Below are 20402 nucleotides of genomic sequence, written 5' to 3'. Positions count from 1 at the left end.
TGGATTTTCTTCTTGTTTTTGACAATTTACACATGACAGAGAAGAGGTTGATGCAATAGTATTTGTGAGTGGGTGAAGCCTCTGCGGGTCAGGGTCGACTATGGATTTTGCAACCTACATGTCTAGGTATGTCAGCCTCATCAATTCAATACTCCTAAGGAATGGAAGAGACTGCCTTAGGGACTCCAGCTCCTGATTTTTCCCTCAGAGTTTATTCCCGAAGTTTTTCCCATGAGTGGGTATAGCTGCAAGGCAGCAAAGGTTTGAGATAAGAGTTTTCCTTCTCTGAGATGAGCTGTCGATCATGGCTGATGAGCCCCAACAGCCCGAAGTGACTGGTTTTAAGTTGCCAGTACCCGCCTTTGTCCCTTCTCCTGTCAGTAGAAATGGTTCCACCTGGCTTAGTAGCTAAGCCACATGTGAAGGCCAGGAGCTGGATTTGGCTGTCAGAAGCTATTTGAATTGCATGCCACATGCCACTGAGTGCATTTAATAGGTAGTGGGAGCTTGTCCCCACTACCACTCCCAGCTATAACAACCTGAAGGAACCAATAGTATTAGTGTATATTTGCATTGTTACCAATGACATAGCTGGGACTTGCCCCAGCATTACTTATTTTTCATGTGTCAAAATGCATTCATGGGATTATGGTGGGATATTCCAGTTAATTTATTATTGCATTTCAGCTTGGGTTACACAGTTATTCACCTGTGTGCTTGTGAGTCACTATGACTGTAACTGGGGTGCGTATTAACCACTTCCCCCATACATATGCCCATCACATTGGTGTCCGGAGTGGGATTAGATATTGACAGTGAGATTGAAGAGCTATGACATCAGATGGAATGCCTTAAAATCTGGAGAATATGTCAAGGGACTAAGCGGTATAGATCCTCTGCACCCCTGGGCCGGTCTCCCGAAGGTGGAATGCCAACCTGGAGGAAAACCTGGGAGCCAAGCGTTGTGCCTTCCCAAGGAGCATACCCAGGGTACACAGTGGAGTACATCACCTACCTCCCTTGTTGCCCATGCTAGAAGAAGGGACTATCCTCCAAGCTGCACTCATGCTGCACTGGGATTGGCTGGCACCATATTGGCCCTTGGCCACCACCAACCCACCGAGGCTGAAGGAAGGAAGTGACTTTCCGGGTGCCCTGCCTTTTGCCTCACCAGTCAGTGCCTACCCTTGAGGGGCTCCAGACACCACCCTGCGCCTAGACAGCAGCATTGACCATCACCACCAGGACCCTTGGACTTTGTTGTGGATTCTGGGGTTGCTGGGGATGGCTGATCCCTCAGGTGGGGGCAGTTTGGTGCTCTGGCAGCTTGCTCACCCTAGCATTCCTGGTGGCCAGCACTACTTATTGTTCTCATGTTAAAATAAGTTTGTAGGATTATGGTGGGATATTCCAGTTAATTTATTGTTCCATTTTAGTGTAGGTTATACCCTTATTCGCTTGTGTGTTTGTGGATCGCCCTGACTGTAATAATCACCTCCCCCATCTGTATGTGACTGAAGGAGTTCTCTCCCCAGGTCTTAGTGCTCAGTCTGTTTTTGTTCTTGTCACAATAAAACCGGCAGTTGAGATAAACGAGCTTCTCTCGCCTGTCATCATAGACCAAATACTCGCCACAATAGTATTAGTATATGATATCATAACATTAACTTTAAAGGAGCAATGCTATCTTAGCAAGTCCCAGCTACGTTATTGGTAACAATACTAATGCTGAGACAGTGAGGGCCCAGTTTTGCACTCTTATTACTAAAATGAAATGTCAAATGCATGAACGTGCTCAAGTCAGCAGATTAGGACATGTGGAGTCCCTTCTAGTTAGTGCTCTCAATATGTAGATGGAATTAATCTAAGCTCTACAAAGGTTTAATGAATGGTACTACATCATAAATATTGAAATGTAGCTGGAAGTCTTACTGAAGGACAAAGCTCATGATAGTTTAATTAATTGCAGCTTCTTGAAGCACTCTGCTGTGGTATGTTGAAGAGACATTAACAGTAATAATTCAACTGCTGGAGTGAAACTGCAGAAGAGATGGAGTTCATCAGCTAGAAGCTGCCTCCTCCAACTCCAACTAGATGCCGTGTAAGTTCCTCATCATTTTTACAAGAAGAAAAGTGAGATAAACCAGATGTCTGGAACATAAAGCACAAAAAAAATCACAAAAGCCTAAAAATGAAACAACAATAAAGAATGGAACATCAAAAATGCAAAGAAAAACAAAATACAGCTAAATCAGTTCTGATAAAGTCTTTCAGTGAAGAGCAAGCCCAAATTTGTTACGTTAGGTCTTGCAAAGTTTCAGCATCAGCTTTATTCTCAAGGTATTTTCAAAGAACCAATATGGCATAAAAAAAAGCATTTTAACTAAAGATATAAACACAATGTAAATTACTATTCAGCTTCACCATTCAGATTTAAAAGACATTTCTGGATGACATGTAATGCTCAAAACTTCCTGGCTGTTTGCCTTCCCTTCAACAGAACGTCCATACATCCCTCAGAGCTCAGCTCAATGAGGTACCCATCGGATGTCTCTTATATCTGTTTCTACACATACTACATCTTTGGTAGCTCTTTCCTGATACCAGCTATTATACCCATTACATCTTCCAGGAACCTCCTCTCTTAAACCACCACCACCACAGGAACATGATTCATGCAACATACAATTTCTATGCTGTTCATAATTTTATATACCTCTATCATATCACCTCTGTCTCCTTTGCTCCACAGAAAAAAAGACTGAGTCTATCTCATCACCCTGTACCCTCCAAACCAGACAGCATCCTTGTGAAACTTTACTGCACTCTCTCCAGCTTATTTATATCTTTCCTATGGTGCAATAACCAGAACTACTCACAACATTTTGTACAACTGCAAGACATCACAACTCATTACCTCACCTAATGTCATATACTCTCTTCATTATCCTGCCTGCAATTGTTTCAATTTTCATGCACTTATTACTCTTCTCACATATTCTGCAATTAATCTTTGGATATAATTTCTAGTTCCCAGTGATTCATTTTTGTAACTTTATTACTACTTCTCATTGTTATACGTTTCTGGTCAGAATATGATCCTGTTAGCGCAAAGAGTAAAGAGTGCTATCTTACAGCCATTGAATGAGAGTAGTGGAAATGGCAATTACATGCATTGTGCAATAGCCTCATTAATTATTCATAAATTGCATTGATTAAGCTGCATTCTCTGTGGCAAAGATTATTGACCACCTGCCTATAAAAATACTGCTGAGGAATTATTTTCAGCTCTTTTGAAGAGTGAACTCTAAAAGGAGAAATCGTGCTATGGAGTTTGTTCTGTTAGAATATTTGTAATTTATTCAGAATTTTTTGTAATTCAGGCTCCTCCTAGTCTCCATCCAACTAACAGGAGACACCTGCCACTCATTTGTAACTCATCACCTGCAGCCTTTTTAAATCCGGCTCTCATTTGTGATCCTTGTTTACCCATGGAGCTGGCCAGCCTCTACTAGTTGTGACTAGCCTACAGTCACCTTGTTGAGCTTAGTAACTTCTCTCTTGTTTTGTTACTCCTTGCGGCTTCTTATTTTACAGTTTAAAAATCATTACTCTCTGATTAGTTATCTCTGGTGCTTTGCATTTGAGTCAAGCCTCATCTACAGTTCCTGACAGGACCCTGCAGAGTATGCTCACCAAAAGAAAGTTGTCCACCAACAACAGAACATGATCCAGAAGAAGCAGGAAACCACTGACAATCTGCATGCCGATCTCAGCCAAATACCTATTTCAATACAATAATCCTGCGCCAGTCAGCCTCCTCCCTCAGATTCTGGTGGCCAAGCACTTTGATGGATCCCCAACTGGATGCTGCAACTTCCTTTCCCAGAGTGTCTTACTTTAAGCTCGAATGCAGATGAGCTGTTGGACCACCTGCCTGTATCTTGTGGGAACAGAGGACCCCCTCTGCCTCACCAAACTCCCACAAGACTTCCATGAATTTGCCATCGCCTTCAGTAAAAGGAAAGCCAGTACCCTGCCATCTCACAGACAACATAACTGCATGATCAACATCATCCAAGACACTAAATCCCTCCCCAGGGTCATCTGTTCTTCCACTCCCCACCCCCCAAGACCTAACCCAAGAATGATGATTTTGCTGAAGCACTACTGCATGGCTTCAATCAACCATCTCAGTCCTCAGCTGGTGCAGAAGTCTTCTTTGCCAAGAAGAAAGATAGGGGTCTTTGTCCTTGCATTGTCTATCGTGGACTTAACAAAATTGCCATTAAGAACTGCTATCTTCTCCTTTGATCTTCAGCAAACTGGATAAATGGAGACCACATTCACCAGGGGGATAAGTGGAAGATGGTGTTCATAAACACCCCCTGGTCACTGCAAATACTTACTGATGCCTTTTTGACTTTTCAACAGTCATTAATGAGATCATCCACGACATGTTACACAGGTATGTGTCCATCTACCTTGATGACATCCTTATCTTCTCTAAGAAAACCAACTGTACTGCAAGTTAGAAAAATGCTTGTTCTATATCTCAGACACTTCCTTGCTGGGTTAGGACCTTTCACCTCAAGGCTTAACTATGGACTCAGAAGGTGTGTTCCATTGTTGAATGGACACAACCATTTACCCTCGTACAGCTACAGCACATTTTGGGCTGCTGCGGCTTCTACCGCTATTTCTCAGAAACTACAGCTAAATTGTAGCTCCTCTCACCTCCTATACCAAGTTATCTACCTTATGGATAACCTGATCTTCTGCTGTGCATCACACTTCCCTTTTGAAGAGCTCAAAAGCATTTATTTCAAACAGAGTAGAATATAAAAGGAAGGAGATAATGCTGAGGCTTCATAAAACACTAGTCAGGCTGCACTTGGGTTATTGTCATCAGTTTTGTACCCCATATCTCAGAAAAGCTGTGTTGGCATTGGAGAGAGCCAAAGGAAGTTTACAAGGATGATTCCTGGAATGAAGGGGTTAACATATGAGGAGTGTTTGGCAGCTTTGGGTATTTATTCACTGGTATTTAGAAGAATGCAGGGGGATCTCATTGAAATCTACTGAATGTTAGAGTTTTTAGGTAAGGTGGATGTAGAGAGGATGTTTCCTATGGTGGGGGTATCCAGAGCTCAAGGACATAGCCTCAAAATTAAGGGGCGATCTTTTTAGAACAGAGGTAAGGAGGATTTTTTTTTAGCCAGAGCATAGTGAGTCTGTGAAATGTTCTGCTAAAGACTGTGGTGGAGGCCAAGTATGTTGGCATATTTAAAGCAGTGTTACATACCCCGTAACTGGGTGTCTAACCAGCAGAGAAAGAAGAATTCATTGGAGTCTGGTGGTACCAAACTAAAGGTGTTTATTAATAAAAATAAGCAAAACCATATCAATAATGCAAATATACATATAAAAGAAGTTAGCAATAATAAACCTAAAAGTGTAGGACTAATAATAATCAATAATAAACAAGCTCTATCGAGGTCTAGGGGTAAATAAATTGTCATAGAAAAGTATAAAGTTCAGTTCAGTTCATGAGTGCTGATGTAGTTATGGTTGTTGTATTGTAGTTGTTGGAGAGAGAGAGAGATTTAACAGCTACAGTCAGGCAAACCTTCCTTTCGCTTTCTTAATCCGTCATATCGTTGTGGTCATTCAGTTATGGCCCCTCTGGTCTTCAGCCAGACCGTTCTTCTGTGGTGGACTTGTCACTCTGGCATGAGTGGACACACACACAAGTCCCCACTGGCCCTGCTGTAACACTGTGAGCTTTACTGACCGATCTCCTGGTTCGGTCTCCAAAGCCCCCACCTTTCTTGTGGATTCCAACACTCAATCAGTGTCCACTGGCATGTCTGGAGGGTGTCTCTCCAGACCTGTCTTTTTATCCCTACTAATGGGGACTCAGCTATCCATCACTCTTGAATGACTGTGTCCATCAAATAAGGCCACTCCTTCAGTCCACTGAGGAATGTTTATGAGCAAAGTAGTAGAAGATAAATAACCCTTGCAGAAGTCATAATACAGTAACATCAACAGTCTCTCTCCCCATTTTATCAGTAGCAAATTTTCTTGCCTGGGCTTTATCTCTCTCTCATGGTCAGCATAGCAACAGTAATAGTTCGTGTTTCTCGGGGGGGAATGGTTAACTCTGTATCCCATTGTCCATCAGGTCTGTTCATCACTCATAACAGCAGAAGTTGATAGTTTCCTTATTGGTCAGGACATCAAAGAATATAGTTAGGTGTGTGAGGTTGAGTGGGATCTGGGATCTGCTATGATGGAATGGCAGAGCAGACTTGATGGGCTGAATGGCATAATTCTGCTCCTATGTCTTATGGTCTTAAGAGATGCTCTACCACTGCCCCCATTCTCTGCCTCTGACCCCTCCAGACTTTTTGTGGTAGAGGTGGACACCCCTGCCATGGGTGAAGAGGCCATCCTTTTCCAATGAGGATGGGATGGGAAGACATAACCTTGAGCCTTCTTCTCACACAAGTTCAACTCTACACCGCACCATTATAGAACTGGAGACTTGCCATTAAATGTGTCTTTGGAGGAATGGAGACACTGGCCGATGGTGAAACAGTGAATCCTTCCTCTTCTGGCCTGATTACCAGAACCTCACATTCATATAGCAAACCCACCAACTCAACCAATGTCAGGCTTGCTGGGCCCTTTTCCAAGCAATTGTACTTCACCTCCTACTGATCTGGTTCCAAGAACACTAAGGCGGATACCCTGTTATGATAGTTTGACCCAGCTGAAACTGAGTTTGCCCTTTGGCCCATCATTCCATCCTCTTAGATCCATGCCCTGAACATCTGGGACTTTGAGAATCAGATCCAGCAGGCCCTACAATATAATCTTTCTCCAGCCGACACTCCTGAATCCTGCATGTTCATGCTGGTATCTGTACACTCTTAAGCCCTAGAGTGGGCCTACTCCTCTTCTTTCTCCAGCCATCCAGGTGTATAATGGACTCTGGATTTTCTGTAAGACCAGTTCTGGTGGCCCACCATGAATGCAGATATTTGTCAATACATCACTGCTTACCTCAATGTGCCCAGTCCAATTCCTCCAACCAGTGGCCTTCAGGGCACCTGTTTCCCTACTGTTCTCTCAATGACCTTGGTCCAACATCACCATGGATTTCATCAACTTCTGATGGGGCCATAGTGATCATCACAGTACTGGATTGTTCTCCAAGGTGATCCTCTTCATTGCCATCCCCAACTTTTGGTCAGCTGCTGAGATGGAGGACCTGGTTCTCTAGTAGGTAATGTGCTTCTAGTGTTTCCTCAGGACATTGCTTTGGACCAGGGTTCACAATTTGCTCCTGCTTCTGGTGAGCCTCTGTTCCCTCCTCCACTACTCAGTGAGTTTGTCCTCTGGGCATCATGTGCAGGCCAATCAGCAAGTGGAGAAGTTTCTATACTGCTTTGTTGCCTCAAACCTTTCCACAGGGAAGAAGTATTTTCTGTGGGCCAAACTGTCTGACAATTTACATACTTCCTCTGCCACAGGTATGCCGCCCTTTGAAGAGCTTCATGGTTATCTACCCCCATTGTACCCCACAGAGGAGCAAGTTGGAGAGGTCCTGTCTACCAGGGTCCTAGTTTGAAATAAATGCCCTTGTGCTCCTCAAAAGCATGATCCACAGCAGATGACCAGGTTATCTATGAGGTAGGTGACTTGGTGCGGGAAGTGAGAGGAGCTACTATTTGGCTGTAGTTTCTGGTAAATAGCAGTAGAAATTGCAGAAGCCCACAATGCACAGTAACTGTATGAAGGTAAGTGGTTGTTTCCATTGAACGGTGGAACACTCTTTCTAAGTTTATAGTTAAGCCTCGGGATGAAAGGTCCTAACCCGGGAAGGAATTGTCTGGGATGTAGAACAGGCATTTTTCTAACTTGCCGTAGAGTTAGTTTTCAAGTAAACACTGAAGGACTGGGTGGACATGACAGATATGGTCTGCAGGTCCTTAGAGAAGATAAGAATGTTGTCAAGGAAGACACACATACATTTGTAGCATGTCATCGACTATCTCATTAATGAAGGCTTGGAAAGTGGCTACACTGTTGGAAAGTCTATAAAACATCTCCAAGTATTTGTAGTGGCCAGTGGGTGTTATGAACACCATCTTAGCTGCCAATCAGTTCTACTGCTGCCAGGCTGACCACTGTCAACGTCCAGCCAGATGACTCTGGTCCAGGGATCATGTCTGGCTGTCCACCCAACATCTGCCCCTGTGCTCTGACTCCTGCAAGCTCTCTCTTCAGTTCATTGGTACCATCACATCAATCCAGTCACTTAATGCTCCAGCTGCCACTGTTGCTCAAATCACACCTACCTGCCACTGCCTCAAGTCCATTGTTCAAGTCCCAGTCACCACCTCTGAGCCTGCACCTCTGGAACCTAGGGTGGTGGAAGGTGGTCCAGTGTACATGGTTCACCAGTTGAGAAATTCACGTCCTCATGGACATGGTTGACTGGGAAGTGTACATTTGTCCATTACTTTTATTTCATATTCCTCCAAACTTTTTCTACCTACAAACCTGTGCAAGTGTTTTAAGTGTAATTGCATGTGTCTCTTCACATCCTCTGACTCCTCATTCCATTGCCCTAAACACCTTTCAATTATTATTCTTTCCCCTTTCATCTTTAACTTGCACCTCTAGTTTAAGACTCCTTTAATCTTGAAAAGGATTGTGACTTTTCTCTATCTATACTCATGATTTTTAAATATCTCTTTAAGGTTACCCCTCAGTTCCCTTCTGTCAAGGGAAAATGGTCAAAGCCAATTCAATTTCTCCTTTAACTTAAGTCCTCAGTCTCAGTAACATCCTTGTGACTATCTTCTGCACCCCCTCTAGCCATATTTGGAGTGCAGTTAATAGAAGCTGGCAAATACAAAACAATATCAAATGCCACAGTACCAATATCACAACTCGCTGACATATTCTGCAGTGGTCTGGAGTGAGGAATGTTGTTTGCTTGGAATTCCAATAAGTTTCAATAATCTTGCACAAATTAAAATAGGATTTTGGTATTTATTATAATGAAGTATTCAGTGGTATTCATGTATATGTTACATACTATGACACTTGTATAGATAACTTATCTACATAACTTATACAAAAGTATCTTTCCTATAATGGAAAAAAAAGTGTAAGTAAACTTTTGAGTTTACCTTGCATAATTATTAATTTTCACGTTGCTTGTGTTAACTACACTAAGCTACAAGCTCAATGATTCATGGTGACAAAAGGTACTTTATTATTTCATGTTTAGCAGTTTATTATGGTTATTAAAGTAATGTGTTCCAGTAACTGATTTCAAAGATAGAGATGATTTGTTAAAAGCCTCAGATGTTTCACACTTCTTTCAAAAAATTATACTTGTAGAGTTAATTGTGAATACATTGCTTACGTACAGAAAATTACAGCCAGTTAACACCTGAATGTTTTGATTTAACCTTGTTCTATAAAATAATCGGCAATCAACATTCTGAATCAATTAATTTCATTTTGAGGAAGTTTCAGTTTGGAAAACCATTGACATTTAATTGAATGTAAAATTGTGCTCTGCGTCAGATCCTCCTGCAGGTCCTATATATAAAGCGTGTGCAACTTCATTAACAGGAGAGGTGATAACCTCCTTTTATAACTGCCATCATGATTTGTCACTGAAAGTTCTTGATTTCATTCTGATTTTTTAACAACTTCAATGCCATTTTTTGAGTTTTAGTGCAAAACCATAATATTCAAATTCATTACTGTCAGTAAAATTACCGAGTATACTGTGGATGTTTTGTTTCAACAGCCACATGCCTTGATCATATTAGCTGCATAGTTATCCAATTTTAACATGTAAAATGGATCCCGCTTGACCAACACCCTGACTTGAAATAAGATTAGAGTCTTGAGGGATTATTGAATTGATATTGTTTATTTTGAAAGAATTAAGGTGCTTCCGCCCAAGCTGTAGATTGCATAGAAACAGAAATCTGCAGCAGATTACAGGCCCTTCAGCCTATAATGCTGTGCCAACCATATAAACAACACTAGAAATGGCCTAGAATTTCCTTACAGCACCACCCACTATTTTTTCCAAAACTCCATGTACCTATCCAAGAGTCTTTCAAAAGACCCTGTTGTATCCGCCTCTACCACCATCACTGACAGTGCATTCCACGCACCCACCACTCTCTGTGTGGAAAAACTTAACTCTTAACATCCCACTTGTACCTATTTCCAAGTTCCTTAAAACAATGCTGCCTAGTGCTAGCCATTTCAGCCTTGGGGAAAAAGCCTCCAGCTATCCACACAATCAACGCCCCTCATCATCTTAAACTGCTATCATGTTACCTCATCCTCTGTTGCTCCAAGGAGAAAGGCCAAGTTAACTCAAGCTATTCTCATTAGGCCTGCTTTCAAATCCAGGCAATATCCTTGTTAATCTCCTCTGCACTCCCTCTAAAGTATCTACATCCTTCGTGTAGTGAGGTGACCAGAATTGAACACAGTGCTCCAAGTGGGGTCTAATTAAGGTCCTATATAGCTGTAATATTACCTAATAGCTCTTGAGCTCAATCACACGGTTGATGAAGGCCAACACACAATATGCTTTCACTGTCAACCTGTCAACTTTGACTGTGTTATGGACAATGGACCCCAAGATCTCACTGATCCTCTGCACCGCCAAGAGTCTTATCATTAATATTGTATTTTGCCTTCAGATTTGACCTACTGAAATGAACCACTTCACACTAATTTGGGTTGAACTGCATCTGCCATTTCTCAGCCCAGCTCTGCATCTTATGTCAGGCTGTAACCTCTGTTAACCTTCCTGACTATCCACAACACCCCAACCTTTGCGTCATCAGCAAACTTACTAAACCACCCTTCTACTTCCTCATCCAAGTCACTTATAAAAATCACAAAAAGTAGGGGTCCCAGAACAGATCCCTGCAGAACACCACTGGTTACTGTCTTCTATATCGAATACCAACCATCAACAACCACCCTTTGCCTTCTGTGGGCAAGCCAATTCTGGATCCACAAAGCAAGGCCTCTTGGAACCCATGCCTTTCTGATGAGCCTTGCATGGGGAACCTTATCATCCATATATACTGCATCCACTGCTCTACCTTCATCAATGTGTTTTGTTACATCCTCAAGTAATTCAATCAGGTTCGTAAGGCATGACCTGTCCTTGACAAAGCCATGTTGATTTTTCCTAATCAATTTATGTCTATCCAAATGCTTATAAAACCTGCCTCTCAGGATTTTCTCCACCAAATTGCCTACTCACTGGTCTATAATTTCCTGCATTATCTTTACTCCCTTTCTTGAATGGAGGACAACATTTACAGCCTTTCAATCCTCTGGTCCCTATTGCTGATGCAAAGGTCATCGTGGGAGGCTCAGAAATCTCCTCCCTCTCTTCCCATAGTAGCCTGGAGCATATCTCATCCAAAGATGGCGATTATCTAACTTAATACCTTTCAAAAGCTCCAGCACATCCTCTTTCATAATGTCTGCACACTCGAGCATTTCAGTCTGCTGTAAGTCATCCCCACAATTGCCAAGGTCCTTTTCAGTGGTGAATACTGAAGCAAAGTATTCATTAAGTACTTCTGCTACCTCCTCCGGCTCCATGCACGTTTCCGCTATCACTCCTGATTGGTCCTATTCTCACTCGGCTCACCCTCTTGCTCCTCACATACTTGTAAAATGCCTTGGGGTTTTTCTTAATCCCACTCACCAAGATATTACCCCTTTGAACTCTCCTATTTTCACTCTTCTCATTCCTGACACACTTGCAATTTTCTAGAGGTCTATCAGTGCCAAGTTTTTTGAACCTTTCATATGCTTTTCTTTTCTTCTTAACTGGATTTTCTACATCCTTTGTACACTGTGGTTCTTTTACCCTACCATCCTTTCCCTGCCTCAGTACCTATGCAGAACGCCTTGAACATTTGCCATATCTCTACCATGCGTTTTCCTGAGAACATCTGCTTCCAATTTAAGTTTGCAGTGGCACTATTGAAACAAGTATGTGGAACCCTCAACTTCTGTTGGCTGAGTGAGTCTAGGGAAGACAAATGATGAGACAAACACAAATGTAGATAAGCTATTTGTTTTTGATATTAGTCCAGGAAAAATGCATATGACAATTTTTAGTAATCCAATGTATGAATGTCAAGATATCAGTGGACATTTTAGGGAAAGTAATATTGTTCCTTAATACAGAAGTCAAGTATCAAAAATTAAATTGTATTTTTTGAAGAAGTTCCAAATTTGCTACATGAAGTGCAGCCAGGCTTGTAGCAATAATGCACATAACTCAATAATAATGGACAATAAAGGGGCTGTGCTGTAAGAGCAGTTTTCTGACCTACACACTTGAAAATTGATAAAATATTGTGTACTTGTATGCCCTGGGGATCTGATGATATCTTTAAAATGTATTTTGAAAAATCACCTACTGTACACTATTTAATGCCTACTGAAGGAGTTGTTTTCTATATCATAAACACAATGAGTTTTACATTAACTCAAAATTACAGGTACTGGATTAGACAATGAACCAGGTTTCTTTAAATCAACATAAACACAAGGAAATCTGCAGATGCTGGAAATTCAAGCAACACACACAAAATGTCGGTGGAACTCAACAAGCCAGGCAGCATCAATAAGAAGTACAGTCAATGTTTTGGGTCGAGACCTTTCATCAGGACTAATGGAAAAAGGAGATAGTAAGAGATTTGAAAGTGGGGGTGGGGGGGAGGGAGAGACCCAAAATGATAGGAGAAGACAGGAGAGGGAGGGATGAAGCTAAGAGCTGGCAATTTGATTGGCAAAAGGGATACAAGGCTGGAGAAGGGCGAGCACTCTGGTGAGACCTGATGCAGAATGGGAGACAATTTCGCTGAACGCCTACACTTTGTCCGCCAGAGGAAGCAGGATCTCCCAGTGGCCACACACTTTAACTCCACGTCCCATTTCCATTCCGATATGTCCTCTACTGTTGAGATGAAGCCACACTCAGGTTGGAAGAACAATACCTTATATTCCATCTGGGTAGTCTCCAACCTGATGGCATGAACATTGATTTCTCTAACAACACACACAAAATGCCCCTTTCTTTCTCCCGAGGCCTCCCGTCTGATGCACCATCAATAACTCTCTCTGAGACGTGAAGTTGAGATATCGGCTTTTATTGACTGGAAGAAAGAACAAGCAGTAGTTGACCACCATACTACATCCTGGAGAATGAGGGCCGGGCTCAGGCCTCAATCGCCTTTATACCGGGGTCTGTGGGAGGAGCCACAGGAGCAGTCAGCAGGGGGCGTGTCCAGACAGGTATATGTAGTTCACCACATTCACCCCCGCTTTGTTTTAGAAGAGAGTCCCCATGGGGCGAAGTTTCTTACAAGTATATTTACAGGTTAAGTCTATCAGGTGGTCGAATCTGTCACTGCGATCTACGTAGCACTGGCTGTGATTGTACAGGTGCGGGTGGTGATTGCACCGGAGACGGTGGTTGTGCTGGTTCCGGCCTAACTGGAGGTGTCAGCCCACTAGGCGTCAGTGATCACTCATGCATGTGCGAGGCGCCTGGTATATGAGCGTACGAGACGCCCGGTATAGGAGTGTCGGGAGGAGTCTGTGTAGGGCTCGGTGTGCACGGTGTCACCTCAGGTACAGGGTTCATAGTTACCGTGGAGTGTTTGGGGTAGTGGTCTGCTGTTCCTGCGGGCGCCAGGTTACGGATGGAGACCGTATCCTCCCGCCCATCAGGTAAGACCACGTAAGCATACTGGGGGTTCGCATGTAGAAGGTGAACCCTCTCGACTAGCGGGGAGTATTTATTGCTCCTCACATGTTTCCGGAGCAGCACTGGCCCTAGGGACGTCAGCCAAGCTGGTAGGGTGGTCCCAGTGGCAGACTTCCTGGGAAAAGGGAATAGGCCCTTGTGAGGGGTGGCATTGGTGGACGTACATAACAGGGAGCAGATAGAGTGGAGTGCCTCAGGGAGGACCTCCTGCCATCGAGAGACTGGCAACCCTTTTGACTTAAGGGCTAAAAGTGTGGCCTTCCACACTGTGGCATTCTCCCTCTCCACCTGTCCATTTCCCCGGGGATTATAACTCGTGGTCCGACTAGTAGCAATGCCCCTACCCAGCAGGTACTGGCGCAGCTTGTCACTCATAAAGGAGGACCCTCTATCACTGTGGATATAGCAGGGATATCTGAACAGAGTGAAGAGCTGGCGCAGGGCTTTTATGATGGACGTGGTAGTGGTGTCGGGGCAGGGGATGGCAAAGGGGAACCACAAGTACTCGTCGATAATATTGAGAAAGTAGATATTGCGATCGGTGGAGGGAAGGGGGCCCTTAAAGTCGACACTCAATTGCTCAAAGGGGCGGGTGGCCTTGATAAGTTGCGCCTTTTCAGGACGGTAGAAGTGCGGTTTGCACTCAGCGCAGACTTGGCAGTCCCTGGTCATCGTCCTGATGTCCTCAAGGGAGTACTGCAGGTTCCGGGCTTTCACAAAATGGTAAAATCGGGTGACTCCCGGATGGCAAAGATGTGCATGGAGGGCGTATAGCTGGTTGAGCTGTGCGCTGGCACACACTCCTCGGGATAGGGCATCAGGGGGCTAATTGAGCCTTCCAGGCTGGTACAGGATATCATAGTTGTAGGTGGAGAGTTCTATTCTCCACCGTAAAATTTTATCATTTTTGATTTTGCCCTGCTGTTAGTTGCTGAACATGAACGCAACTGAGCGCTGGTCGGTCAGCAAGGTGAACCTTTTGCCAGCGAGATAGTGCCTCCATGCCTAATAGCTTCCACTATGGCCTGGTCTTTTTTCTTCACAGCGGAGTGCCGAATTTCAGAGCCTAGAAGGGTACAAGAAAAGAATGCTACTGGCCTGCCTGCCTGATTGAGGGTAACAGCAAGCGCGAAATCGGAGGCATCAGTCTCTACTTGGAAGGGAATGGTCTCGTCCACCGCATGCATCGTTGCTTTGGCAATGTCCCCTTTAATGCAGCTGAAGGCCACGCAGGCCTCAGCAGAGAGAGGAAATGTGGTAGACTTGACCAGGGGGCGGGCCTTGTCTGCGTAATGGGGGACCCATTGGGTGTATTAGGAAAAGAAGACCAGGCACCATCTGAGGGCTCTGAGGGTGGTGGGAAGAGGGAGTTCTAACAGGGGGCGCATACGGTCGGGATCAGGGCCAATGACCCCGTTCTCCACGACATACCCAAGGATAGCGAGTCGGGTGGTTCCGAACACACACTTGTCCCTATTACAAGTAAGGTTCAGGGCTTTGGCCACTTGGAAAAATCGTTAGAGGTTGGCGTTGTGATCCGGCCAGTCGTGACCACAGATGGTGATGTTATCCAGATAGGGAAATGTGGCCTTCAGTTGGCACTGGTCCACCATCCGGTCCATTTCCCTCTGGAAGACTGAGACCCCATTTGTGACACTGAAGGGGATGCGCAGGAAGTGATAGAGCCTGCCGCCCGCCTCGAAGGCGGTGTAGGGGCGGTCCTCTGGGTGGATGGGGAGCTGGTGATAAGCGAATTTCAGATCTATTGTCGAGTACACCTTGTACTGAGCTATCTGGTTGACCATATCCGCGATGCGGGGTAGGGGGTACGCGTCAAGCTGCATGAACCTCTTGATGGTTTGACTATAGTCCACGACCATCCTATTTTTCTGCCCGGTCCAAACAACAACCACCTGGGCCCTCCAAGGGCTTGTGCTTGGCTCAATGATCCCCTCCCTGAGCAGCCGCTGCACCTCTGACTGAATGAAGGCCCTGTCCCCCGCGCTGTACCTCCTGCTTTTAGTTGCCACCGGTTTACAGTCGGGGGTCAGGTTGGCGAATAACAGTGGGGGACGGATCTTGAGGATGGAGAGGCTGCAAGTGGTGTCGGTAGCGCGGCTGTCGGCATGGTGCTGGGTGGGATGTGTGGGTCGGTGTGTGTGTGTGGTCAGTAGCGGGGTATATGGCAAAGTCCCACAAAACTGAGGATTCCTGACAGTGAGTGGTGGGAGGGGCCCGTCATATGCCATAGTCACACTTTCGAGGTGGCTCTGGAAGTCCAGCCCCAATAGCACAGGCGCACACAGTGGAGGCATGACCAGTAGCGCAAAGTCCCGATATTCTGTGCCCTGCACCACCAATGTCGCTACACAACCCACCCGGATGTCTGTGGAATACGACCCAGAAGCCAAGGTGACCCTCTGGCTTACCGGCCGTGTCACGAGTCCGCAGCGTTGCACTGTGTCCGGGTCAATAAAACTCTCAGTGCTGCTCATGTCAAACAGGCAGCTAGTCCTGTGCCCCTCCACCAGGATGTCCATCATTGACCTTGCAAGCTGGTATGGGGCGCTTTGGTCGAGGGTTATGGTGGCCAGAGTTGAACTGCCGTCTTGGTGCCTGGTAAGCACCGGTGGGTAGGGGGCAGGGCATGTTGGCGCCAACAAAGATGGCTACCCCCATCCGCTCAGGCAAGATGGCGGCCCCCATGCCTTGCACGAGGTGAGCAGGCAAGATGGCGGCCCCCATGCCTCGCACGCAGCACTGCCCGACCCCGCTCGTGGTTTAGACTTACAGACCTTGGCGAAATGGCCCTTCTTCCCGCAGCTGGAGCAGGTCACTTCTCGGGCTGGGCAGCTTTTTCGGGGGTGCTTTTCTAGTCCGCAGAAGTAACACTGCGCGAACTTGCGACTGGCAGTAGCTGTGGTCGGGTTCAGGGAGTTCGTGGAATCGCGACTGGCAGCGGCGTTGGCGAATTCACTCGCGGGAACCGGCGGTGGCAGGGTCTGAGGTGTCCACGGAACCGGTGGGGGATCACGCGGCTGGACAGCGTCAGCGTTGTGCGGAGCAGCCTCCAGCGTGTCGGCCATCTCAATCGCCGAGCGTAAGGTAAGGTCGGCATTTTCCAGCAGCCGCTGGCGCATGTACACTGACCTGATTCCTGTAACAAAGGCGTCTCGTACGATGAGCTCCACATGCTGTTCCGCCGTGAGTGTTTTGCAATCGCAAGTCAGCACGAGTGTCTGTAGGGCTCGGAGAAACTCGGCGCTCGACTCTGCAGGCTGCTGCCGTCGCGTAGCTAAGCGATGTCTTGCGAAGACGGTTTTCACCGGCTGCAGGTACTGTCTTTTGAGGGCGTCCAGTGCCCCTTCATAGGTCGGCAGGCCTCTGATAAGTGAGTAAACTTTCGGGGTGACCCTCGAGAGGAGAATTCGGTGCATAACAGCGGGTTCAGTTGCACTAAACTCCTCCAAGAATGATTGGAAGCATGCAAGCCAGAGTTCAAAGGCAAGAGCTGCTTCAGGGGCTTGGGGTCCAAATCCAATCTTTCCAGACGTAAAACGCTTTCCATGTTTTAAAACTTCCAGTCAATAAAATTGATGCACCATCAATAACTCTCTCTGAGACATGAAGTTGAGATATCGACTTTTATTGACTGGAAGAAAGAACAAGCAGTAGTTGACCACCATACTACATCCTGGAGAATGAGGGCCGGGATCAGGCCTCAATCGCCTTTATACCGGGGTCTGTGGGAGGAGCCACAGGAGCAGTCAGCAGGGGGCGTGTCCAGACAGGTATATGTAGTTCACCACACCGTCCCATGACCCTTTTCCTTCTCCAGCTCTATATCACTTTCACCAATCACCTTTCCAGGTCTTAGCTTCATCCCACCCCCTCTGGTCTTCTCCCATCATTTTGCATTTCCCCCTCCCTCCACTACTTTCAAATCTCTTAGTATCTTTCCTTTCAGTTAGTTCTGACAAAGGGTCTCGGCCGGAAACGTCGACAGTGCTTCTCCTTATAGATGCTGCCTGGCCTGCTGTGTTCCACCAGCATTTTGTGTGTTGTTTGAATTTCCGACATCTACAGATTTCCTCGTGATTGATTTCTTTAATGCCATTAATACCCTTCCTCCCCTTCTTACCCTATCCCTGTTTTTTTTCTCCCTCATTCCCTCTCACAATATCTCCTTGCCTGTTCTCCATCTTCCTCTGGTGCTCCCCTCCCACTTTCTTTCTTCCAAGGCCTTCCACCCTGTGATACTCTGCCTTCTCCAGCTGTGTATCCCTTTTGCCAATCAACTTCCCAGCTCTTGGCTTCATCCCTCCCCCTCCTGTCTTCTCCTATCATTTCGGTCTCCCCTCCCCCTCCAACTTTCAAATCTCTTACTATCTTTTTTTTTCCGTTAGTCCTGACGAATGGGTCTCAACCTGAAATGTTGACTGCACTTCTTCCTATAGATGCTGCCTGGCCTGCTGCGTTTCACCAGCATTTTGGGTATGTGTGTTTCTTTAAATCAAACTAGTATTAGTTTCTCTGAAACTTGTGTCTGGTCACAAACAGAACTAACAAATCTACAGAAAAATAACAAATGTAACCCCTTTGAGTCTGTATTTGCCCATAAAAAACATTTGGAAGTGTTAGTTTTCAAGTAACTGCTGGAAAGAAATCCAATCTCCAGCCTTACAATATTCCTATAAATCAGAGATTTCCCCCATCATATAATCATTTTGTATAAATGATTAAATGATCCATTTGAAGTTCATATATGTCACCAAATACAACCCTGAGCTTCATTTTCTTGCGGACGTACTCAATAAATCCATAGTAGGATAGCAATAATAGAATCAATGGAAAATCGCACCAACTTGGGTGTTCAGCAGTGTGCAAAAGACAGCAAACTGTGCAATTACAAAAAGAAGAAATATTAATGATAATAATTAATTAATCAATAAATATCTAGAACACGAGATGAAGAGTCCTTAAAAGTGAGTCCATAGGTTGTAGGAACATTTCAATGATAGGACAAATGAAGCTGAATGAAATTATCCCCTTTGTTTCAAGAGCCTAAGGGTTGAGAGGTAATGACTGTTTCTGAATCTAATGGTTTGAGTTTTGAGGCTCCTGTCCCTTCTTCCTGATGGTAACAGTGAGAAGAGAGAATGGCCAGGATGGTGAGGGTCCCTGATGATGGCTATTGCTTTCCTTCGACAACACATCATGTAGATGTGCTCAATGGAGGGCTATACCCATATTGGACTGGGCCATATCCGTTACTTTTTGGAGCATCCTCCATTCAAGGCATTGGTATTTCCATACCAGGCTGTGATGCAGCCAGTCAATATACTCTCCACTGCACATCCATAGACATTGCACAAAGATTAGATGTCATACTGAATCTTGGCAAACTCCTAAGAAAGTAGAGGCACTGCTGTGCTTTCTTCATAATTGCACTTATGTGCTGGGCCCAGGAAAGCTCCTCCAAAATGATAACAAAGAGAAATTTAAAGTTGCTGAGCCTCTCCACCTCTGATCATTCAATGCTCATTGGCCCCTGGTTTCCTCCTCCTGAAGTCAATAATCAGCTCCTTGGTCTTGCTACATTGAGTAAAAGGTTGTTGTTATGGCATCATTTAGTCAAATTTTCAATCCCCCTCTGATATGCCAATTCATCACCACCTTTGATTCAGCCTCAACAGTGCTGATGGAGGTTGTGAAGAAGACGTTGTTGTCAATCCTAATTGACAAGTATGATTCACAAGTTATGATTTTGAGGATCCAATTGCACAAGGATGTTTTGAGGCCAAGGTCTTGAAGCGTATTGATTAGTATTGAGGGGTGTTGGTATCGAACACTGAGCCTGTAGTTGATATCCTGATTTATGCATCATTGCTGTCCACATATTACACGGTTGAGTGAAGAACCAATGATATGGCATCTGCTGTGAACCTGTCGCTCTGGTAGGCAAACTGGAGCAGTTGCAAGTTGCTTCTCTGTTTCATCACTGACCTCTCAAAGCACTTCTTCACTGTTGATGTAAGTGCTACTGGACAATAATCAGTGAGTCAGGTTACTACATTCTTCTCAGGCACTGGTATGTGAAATCTGCTTGAAGCAGATTGCTATCTCAGAATGATCTGACGTTTGTGAACCAAAATGGAACAATTGGGAAAATTTTAAGAACATTCATGGAAGCCATGGAAGGTATTTCCATGAGTGGAAATCTTGCCCAAAAAATCTGCTGGTTTTCTTTGAGAAAATAACGGGCAGGATTGACAAAAGTGAATCAGTGGATATTGTGTACAGTCCGCCCTCCTTATCTGCGAATTCCGCATGTGCGAACTCAATCAACCGTGAATCGCGAAAACCCGTAAGTGCTCTTCCATCACTTGTTGTTTGAGCATGTACAGACTTTCTTTTCTTGTCATTATTCCCTAAACAATGCAGTATAACGACTATTTTACATAGCATTTACATTGTGTTAGGTATTATAAGTAATCTAGAGATGATTTTAAGTATACGGGAGGATGTGCGTAGGTTATCA

The sequence above is a fragment of the Hemitrygon akajei genome, chromosome 1, assembly GCF_048418815.1.
Source record: "Hemitrygon akajei chromosome 1, sHemAka1.3, whole genome shotgun sequence".
NCBI lineage: Eukaryota > Metazoa > Chordata > Chondrichthyes > Myliobatiformes > Dasyatidae > Hemitrygon > Hemitrygon akajei.
This window is presented reverse-complemented; position numbering follows the sequence as displayed.